The 9,674-nt window shown below is 39.8% G+C and overlaps 1 long non-coding RNA gene across 1 annotated transcript in view; it reads right to left on the bottom strand.

Moving 5' to 3' along the window:
- Positions 1-3,335: 3,335 nt before the first annotated feature.
- The window catches only part of LOC138446653 (uncharacterized), a 47,008-nt gene continuing 40,669 nt past the window's right edge, over positions 3,336-9,674 (bottom strand). Inside the window, exon 2 of the long non-coding RNA XR_011259491.1 lies at positions 3,336-3,880. This is a non-coding gene — a long non-coding RNA (uncharacterized lncRNA). The remainder of the gene's footprint in view (positions 3,881-9,674) is intronic.

Raw genomic sequence — 9,674 nt, 5'->3', positions numbered from 1 at the left:
TGGGCAAACTCTGGGAGATACTGAAGGACAGGAAAGCCTTGCATGCTGTAGTCCATGGGGTTGCAAAGAGTCGGGCACAACTTGCCGAGTTAATGACAACAACCCATGATATAGAGCAAAGATGGAAGACAAAAGCCAGTCATGATAGGTTAGGATTCATCAACAGGGTGACCAACTTGTTCCAGTTCAATCAGGACTTTCCCAGTTTTAACAATAAAAGTCCTATCCAAGTGAGACATAAAATATCACCTGCCATATTAGTAAATTAAGGACACTGCAATCGTTGGTTATCACATTAGTAAAAGTGAAACTCACTCAGTCATGTCCAACTCTTTGCAATCTGATGGACTGTACAGTCCTTGAAATTCTCTAAGTCAGAATACTGGAGTGGGTAGCCTTTCACTTCTTCAGGGTATCTTCCCAACCCAGGGATTGAACCCAGGTCTTCCACATTGCAGGCAGATTCTTTACCAGCTGAGCCACAGTGGGAAACATAAGCATACTGGAGTGGGTAGCCTATCCCTTCTCCAGTGGATCTTCCCGACCTAGGAATTGAACTGGAGTCTCCTGCATTGCAGGTGGATTCTTTTACCAACTGAGCTATCAGGGAAGCCCTGGTCATCATATTATGACCACCCCAATGGTGAACCCTGAGGGAACTCAGGACAGAAACCAAAAAATGCCCTCCATCTAGCAGTCATCAGACAGTAGTCACCCCAGATGGTACAGCCTGAGGATTCTCAGGATGAAAAAACAAGGATGCTACTAAACCAAACTCCCAGCGACCATATAGAATGGATAAACAACGAACTGTATAGCACAGAGAGCTATATTCAACATCCTGCTGCTGCTGCTGCTAAGTCGCACCAGTCATGTCCGACTCTGTGCCACCCCATAGACGGCAGCCCACCAGGCTCCCTCGTCCCTGGGATTCTCCAGGCAGGAACACTGGAGTGAGTTGCCGTTTCCTTCTCCAATGCATGAAAGTGGAAGTGAAGTTGCTCAGTCGTGTCTGACCCTTTGCAACCGCATGGACTGCAGCCCACCAGGCTCCTTCATCCAGGGGATTTTCCAGGCAAGAGTACTGGAGTGGGTCGCCAGTGCCTTCTCTGATTCAATATCCTGAGATAAACCATAATGGAAAATAATATAGAAAAGAAAATATATGTGTGTATAACTGAGTCACTTTGCTGTACAGCAGAAATTTAACACAACATTGTAATCAACTATACTTCAATTTTAAAAAACTTTTTAAAAAATAAAGAAATACAGGATATTGGCCCCAGATAGCTAAAGAATTATTACAATGAGCCCAAACTCTTGAATCTTTCCATACACAGAAAAGCACTAAATTCTTTCACTGGAGATTTCTAGTTTTCTCTGTAATTAACAATAATCTTTTGATGTTCTGACTGCCTGTACTTTTTTGCAGAAATTCCTATGTATTCTGGCTCCCCTCCTTGCCTCCCCAGAACAGTTTTCCCAGAGTTATTTACGATGCTGTCTCCCAGGTGTGAGGTTCTAAGAATGCCCACAGAATAAAACATAACTCTCAAGTTTTCAGTTGTGCATTTTTTTAGTCGACATGGGAAACCCCATAACTCTTGGGCTACCAGACAGTAGGTCATCCAGCACTGGAGATTCTTATCTGACTGGGAGAATGTGAACAAATCCTACTGGAATACAAGGAAGAAAAACTAAGTTGCCCTTTCATAGCGTTTTCCATGCGCAGAATTCTACCAGTGTCATTACTGAAACAATTATCAGTTATCGGGGCAATTGTAAGATAGTGATAACAATCGTACTGATTTTATTTCCACCTGTCAAAGTGAGTTTGTGCTTGCATTAGCTCATCAGAACCCCATGAAATTTATGTTTTAACCTCAAGCAGAAGAGCTAAATTCATCCCCCGTCATATGGAAGTAAATGTGAACCCTAAAAAGGAGTATAACGATTACTTGTAGTTGCCTAACAAGCCAGTCTATGCAAGGTCCTGTTTGAGGTTGATTAGGCCAGCTAAAACATAGCTGAGCAGTTAACAGCAGGGCTTGGAATCATGCAAGTCTGGGGATAAGTGCTTATACTGATGAAGTGGCCTTGGACAAACTACAAAACTCTCTAGGCATCTGTTTCCTCACCTATAAAACGGAGATAATGTTATTACCTGGTCATAATAAGTTTATAACACTTTCTTTTAGTGAGCCTTCCTGCAAAGTGATGGTGTAATGGAACACGGATTTATGAAATCAGAACATAATTGGGCTCAGGAATTGAGGTCTCTGGTTAAAATAGCTGACATTTTAAATATTTTCTATGTGTCAGAAATTTTCTCAGCACTTATCATGCATCATACATTGAATATAACAATGCTATGAAAAGCATTATTCTCATCTTCATTTGATAGATTAGAGAAGTATTAAAAATTTAAGCATTTTGCCTAAAATCACATAGGTAAAAAGCAGCAGAGTACATATTCAAATCTTAGCAATGCAACCCCAGAAACTATACTTGTAAATACAACACTATACTGTCCCTGGCCTATTTTCAAATGACCTGTGAGGTATGCATGAATAGCATACTCTTTAAAAAGCAATAAATAAATACAATTTCTCTCAGTAAAATTTTTAATGTTCTAGTGGCCATAAGGTCAAGGTTAAGTTCTATGACAAGTACCAAAAATACTATATTTTGTTGATTACAGGACTGAACTGTTCACACTTTCAGATACAATTTGAAGTGATAAATACTTAGTACATCCAATCTTGTTTTCATCTAACCCAAAACTCACTTCAATTAGCACAATGTGTTATATGTGCCATGTGCTACATAGCTATTGATCAATTTTTCAGACAGCCCCTGTTTGAATATTCCAGGTTCAGTTCAGTTCAGTTCAGTTGCTCCGTTGTGTCCGACTCTGCGACCCCATAGACGGCAGGCCACAGTAAGCTCACTATTTTATGAAGTAAACTACTCCTAATGATAAGTTAGCTTAGGAGTTAAAAAGATCTTATGATAAAAATTGATTTGGCTTTCGATAGAGGAGTAGTTCATATCAACTAAACACTCCCCCAGATAACAAGCAGGATACAGCATGCTTGGGGCTGGTGCATGGGGATGACCCACAGAGATGTAATGGGGAGGGAGGTGGGAGGGGGGTTCATGTTCTTACAGGAATGCCTGTAAGAATTAAAGATTTTAAAATTAAAAAAAAAAGAAAAGAAAAGAAAAAATAAATAAAAATAAAAACTATTTGAAGGCACTGGAAAATAGTTGAATACAGAGAAAAGTAATGGCAAAGAATTCAAAACCTAAATAAGGAAACAGCAAAGGTAACATTTACATTTACATGGCTTTTTATTATACCTGTCTTCTCAGGTCCATTTGACATGGAGAGAATAGAACTCAAGTAGAAAGCCACAATCTTAAGAGCTTGAGAAGTTCAAAGTTTAGGATTGCCAGGAAGGATGGAAAAGCAGGCAGTAAAATCTTAGAAACAGCTGAGTAAAAGAAAGTAAATAGAAAAATCATGGATTTACTGGAGAATGCTATCAAACACCTGCTGCTGCTGCTGCTGCTGCTGCTGCTGCTGCTGCTGCTGCTGCTGCTGCTGCTAAGTGGCTTCAGTCGTGTCCGACTCTGTGCGACCCCATAGACGGCCGCCCACCAGGCTCCTCCACCCCTGGGATTCTCCAGGTAAGAACACTGGAATGGCTTGCCATTTCCTACTCCAATGCATGAAAGTGAAAAGTGAAAGTGAAGTCGCTCAGTCGTGTGACTCTTAGTGACCCCATGGACTGCAACCTACCAGGCTGCTCCATCCATGAGATTTTCCAGGCAAGAGTACTGGAGTAGGGTGCCATTGCCTTCTCCGATCAAACACCTAAGAAGATATAAAAATAATATTACACAAACACCTTCAGAAAAGAGAGAAGAAAATATTTCAGTTGTTTAGACCAGCCTGAAACCTTATAACAAAACTTGATATTTCAAGAAGAACTACAGACAAATATCCTTCAGAAACACAGATATGAATATCCTTAACAAAATATTAGCAATGAAACCTCTGAGTATGTAAAATGGATAATACATCATGACCAAGGGGGTCGTTACTGCAATGACACAGTAATGCAAAGTTGGTCCAACATTCAATATACAATCACTGTATTTTACTATATCAACAGACCAGACAAGGAAAACCATACATACAATCTGGAATATATGCAGAGAAAGCATTTGACAAAATTAAAAATCCATTCTTGACAAAAATTCTCAGTAACCTAAAAATAGATGAGAACTTTCTCAATGTGATAAAGGACCTTTGCAGAAAGCCTACAGTTAGTATCATAATTAGTGGGGAAACATTGACTGTTTCCCCACCTAAGATTCTGGGGCAAAGGAAAGGAAGGATGTCTGTTCTCACTACTTTTCAAACTAATTTTTAAAAAGAAGAACAAAGCTGAAGGATTTATGCTACCTAATTTCAAGAACAACTATAAAACTACAATAACAAAGACAGTAGCTATGACATAGGATAAATAAAATAGATCACTGAAGCAAAACAGAGGGTTCATAAATAAACTCAGTCATGTGGTCAGTTGATTTTCATCAAGATGATGAGGTAATTCAAAGGAGAAAGGATAATATTTCCAACTGGCTATCCATATGGGAAAAAATGACCATCACCTCTTGTATTCTAGTTTTTATTAAGAAGTCTTCAGAATACAGAAAGTCTTATTTTTGTTCCTTTACTCACAGTAATAGTTGGTAAAATTATCTAGTTACCCATTACCATGAGTAGAAATTTGTCATAATTTCAAAGATCACATTTTATTTCTGAATTTTTTCTTTTTAACATTTTAATGTATTTTTCTTACTTTTTCAGCTTCATATTCTATTTATATATTATGTTATACATAATTATATTGTATTTCAGATAATACCAGGATCTGAAGTCCTTAGTTTAGACCCCATTTGCGACCCCATGGACTGTAGCCCTCCAGGCTCCTCTCTCCATGGGATTCCCTAGGCAATAATATTGGAGTGAGTTGCTAATATTAGTGGGTTCCTCTCCAGAGGAAGCCCTTGAGGGCATAAATTTATTATTTTTCCCAACTCTCATCACTTGTTTCTTCCTTTTTTTTCCTAGGGGTAATAGATTTGATTTTTAAATTTTAATTTGTGGAACTCTGGATCTAGTATGCTTTTCTAAAAAGAGATTTGTGTCTGTTTCTACAGGATGTAAGATTACCTTATGTATTCTGGAAGGACATTTAATTAGTGTATTAACGTGGGTTTTGTGAATTACACTAGTAACATAAAGTTAGACTCCAGGCCCATTTAAGAGCAGACGCATGCATTCATGCTGTTACTTCAGTCATGTCTGACACTTTGTGACCCTACGGATTGTAGCCCACTAGACCCCTGTGCCCGCCGGATTCTCCAGGCACAAGAACTGGAGTGGATTGCCATTTCCTTCTCCAGGGGATCTTCCCAACCCAAGGATCAAATCCATATCTCTTATATCTCCTGCATTGCCAGGTGGGTTCTTTACCACTAGTGCCACCTGGGAAGCCTGAAAACAGAGATAGGGACAAATAAGTTTAACTTCAGCTTTGAGCAAGCAGAGATTTTTATGGCCACATTGTCACTGAAGGCATAGTCCCTTCAAGGGGCCCAGGATTCTAGGAAGATCTTAAGTTCAACTGCTCTCCTTATCCATTTGGTTTCTCCCCATAGAAACCAAAACCCTGGACTTTGACTTTTGCTGCCAAGGTAGTCTGAGATTCTTTTAACCCACCACTTTTGTTTCAGCTGGTTAATTTATTCTTGCTATATTCTTTTCTCTTTTTTCTGTTCCTTAAAATGTTCTCTTCCTTCTTTGTGGTGTAAGCAATACATTAAAAGTGGTTTGGGGGTACTTTTCTATGGCTCAGTGGTTAAGAATAGACCTTGCAGTGCAGGGGCCATGGGGTTCGATACCTGGTCAGGGAATTAAGATCCCACATGCCATGGAGAAACTAAGCTCAAGCACCACAACTACTGAGCTTGAGTGCCACAACTAGAGAGTCTGTGCACTGCAAGAAAAGATCCTGCCTGACGGATGAAACAAAGATCCCATGTGCCACAACTAAGACCTCACACAGCCAAATAAATAAATAAATACAATATTTAGGGGGGAAATGGTTTTGCTGTTGTTGGAGAAGGCAATGACACCCCACTTTTGGAAACTCCCATGGATGGAGAAGCCTGGTAGGCTGCAGTCCATGGGGTCACACAGAGTTGGACACGACTGAGCGACTTAGCAGCAGCAGCAGCAGCAGCTGTTGTTGTTGCTTACAGCACCTACATAGTTTTCACTATGAGGATTTTTAGACTATGTAATCCATCCCTGGGTTTCCCAGGTGGCTCAGTAGCAAAGAATCAGCCTACCAATGCAGGAGACACAGAAGATGCTGGTTTGATCCCCGGGTCGGGAAGATCCCCTGGAGAAGGAAATGGCAACTCACTCCAGTATTCTCGCCTGTAGAATTCTATGGACAGAGGAGGCTGGCAGGCTACAATCTGTAAAGTCGCAAAGAGTCAGACACAATTGAGCAACTGAACACACAATCCATCACTAACCCTGGAAGTAGGATCACATACAACGGTTCAAGTAACTTTAACACTCCTTTCAATCAATCAGTCAATTCAGTCTCTCAGTCGTGTCCAACTCTACGTGACCCCATGAACTGCAGCATGCGAGGCCTCCCTGTCCATCACCAACTCCCAGAGTCCACCCAAACCTATGTCATTGAGTCAGTGATGCCATCCAACCATCTCATCCTCTGTCGTCTCCTTCTCCTCCTGCCCCCAGTCCCTCCCAGCACCAGGGTCTTTTCTAATGAGTCAGCTCTTCGCATCAGGTGGCCAAAGTATTGGAGTTTCAGCTTCAACATCAGTCGTTCCAGTGAACACCCAGGACTGATCTCCTTCAGAATGGACTGGTTGGATCTCCTTGCAGTCCAAGGGACTCTCAAGAGTCTTCTCCAACACCACAGTTCAAAAGCATCAATAACACTGATTTTAACTTGGCTCTTCTCTTTACACTGATGCTTCAGAGAAGCAATGGAGTGAAGTAAGTCCTGTCTTTAGATTAGACTCCTTCCAAGTGATACCACAAAGGCCTTAACATGAAGTGAGGAGGAGAAAAAGAACCCCCAAAATATTTTATGTGAAGATACCTATAGAGCTCTGACAACATCTCCAAACTAGACTATTTGCAGGCTTCCATCTTAGGTTCTTCACAGATGGTGAGGCAACATTCACAGATGACTCATGTCAACTTCATGCATGATATTCTGACTGGGAGAATTTTTCGTTTCATTTGTGACCCGAAGTATACTTTCCTCACTACTAGTAGGGACTCCCCATGATGTTTATTAGATGTCATAGCTCCTTTAACTATAAATCCTTGGTATCATTCAGTTCAGTTCCGTTGCTCAGTCGTGTTTGGCTCTTTGTGACTCCATGGACTGCAGCACACTAGGCTTCCCTGTCCATCACCAACTCCCAGAATTTGCTCAAACCCTCGTCCATCAAGTCGGTGATACTATCCAACCAGCATCATCAGTGACCTCTTTAAACACCATTGTCTCTTTTTTATTCCAATTGCCTTTTGTGTTCCTTTCACGGAGCCAGCAGTTCACTCAACTACATAAAATTTACTAAAAGTTATTTCTTTCAGCCACTTCTAATGACTCTAATAATAAGCCTAGCCATGATAACTCCTGTAACTGTTTATTAAGTAGACAAAACCAAATGCAAAATTCATCTTTCTTGTATGCCTGTTGCAATGAGATATAAGGAGAATATACAGACATCTGCTGCAGTTAGAGCAAACTGGAAAAACTCTGGAGATTAACTGTATTGGACACTAACTTGGAAATATATCAGTACTGTAAGCTTAGAAAAATGAAATCCAGAGTTGCTACCCATCTCTATGAGAAAATGTCTTGCCAATTCAAATATAAATACATGTGGTAGCAATCAAGGTCTATGGATTTTCTAGGCTACTATTAAAATGAATACATGTATTTACAATGGTATACTTAATGTAAAACTTCTATTGTTTAAAATTCTAATTGTCAAAATACAAAGTTTTAGACACTTCAAATAGGGGGGTACTGGCAGAATGAAGAGGATAAAGGAGAAGGTGAGGAAAAAAAGAGGAAGAATGTGTGAAAATGTGAAATGTGTAAAAATGTGAAAGAAGGAAAAAGAGAAAGAGAAAGCATAAAATGGGATAAAAAGCATTTGGGGTGGGACAGAGAAGTAGTCTGAGAGTAAGAGAAATTGGAGATTGAGAATCAACAGAAACCGTATTGGCTCAGCCAAAAAGTTCACACAGGTTTTCCCACAACATCTTTCTGGTAAAAGCAACAAAATTATGCTGAGTTCGTAAGTTAGTTATCTGTGTGTAAATCACCACCAACCTATTTCTAAAAATGATGCCTTTAATCAGAGCTCCAGATCAATGTTTGCAATCACTTCCTGCACTCTCTTACTGCATGAATGAGACATCTCAAAAATCAATAGGTTTACATCAAACAACCATCTGTCCTAACTCACTCTCCTCCTCTAAACATATATATCTAAAACCTGCTGCACACAATGTTTCTTACCAAAGGAAATAGTACACTCTACTCATCTACCAGGCCAATTATGATGCATCCTTTCTTTCTCTCTTTGTACTCAGATAGAAAATATTTCCCAGCCTCCTTTGCAGTTAGGTATGGCCATGTTACTGATCCTACCAAAAGAATGTGGATTTAAATGAAATATACTACTTCCAGATCTTAAACCTTCACACTCTGTGCATTTGCCTGATAGCCAGACATGCACAGAACCCAGCAGAAGACTCAGAACCTCTAGGGTGAAAGAGGCACTACAGGAAAGCAGCAGAGGTCCCTGAATGACATAGAATAAAGTCTTCCCGTAGAACAGACCCTTAGCAAGCTGATAGATGAGAAAGAAATACATCTTTATTATATTGAGGAGTTGAGGTTTGGAGAATTATAAAGGCTTACCTTCCCAATTATTGAGTTGGCCAAAAATTTCACTCTGGTTTTTTGTAATATCTTATGGAAAAACTCAAATGAAATTTTGGCCAACCCAATAAATTGGTTTCTTGAGGTAAGGAATTCTGATAACAAACACTGAAAACGCGTAGCAGTGACTTACCAGTTGGAAACCAAGCAGTAAAGAAGCAGTTGTCACAAGTTCTGAAAAGATGGCAATATATGTTATACAACTGCGAACTATTTAATAAAAGAGTTGCCTGTTATCCACACAACAACAAAATCTGAACGTCTCGGAGCAGGAGCTAGAAAGAATCGGAATGCTTTGTGTTACCTATTACTACTGGCTGCCTTAGGCAAGACATAGGTACAAGAAGGAGATGAGCTTTAAAAAGAACTGTCTTATTTTAAGCAAAACTTAAAAAGAAGAAAGTACAGAAGTTTAGAAACATCTACCGCTCCTGGACATCTAGTAACAGAACACTGAGAAAAGCTTCCAGCAAAAACTGTTCAGTAAAATTTCTCAGTGAAACAAAATAAATCAACCTTGTTGCAAAGACTGAATAAGGGCCCTAACCTATTCCTGATGTTTATTGTTGCAGAGAGCCTCAGGTTGCT

This window comes from Ovis canadensis, chromosome 10 (assembly GCF_042477335.2).
Source record: "Ovis canadensis isolate MfBH-ARS-UI-01 breed Bighorn chromosome 10, ARS-UI_OviCan_v2, whole genome shotgun sequence".
NCBI classification, from domain to species: domain Eukaryota; kingdom Metazoa; phylum Chordata; class Mammalia; order Artiodactyla; family Bovidae; genus Ovis; species Ovis canadensis.
The sequence above is the reverse complement of the archived record's forward strand: the minus strand, read 5'-3'. Positions and strand labels throughout refer to the sequence as shown.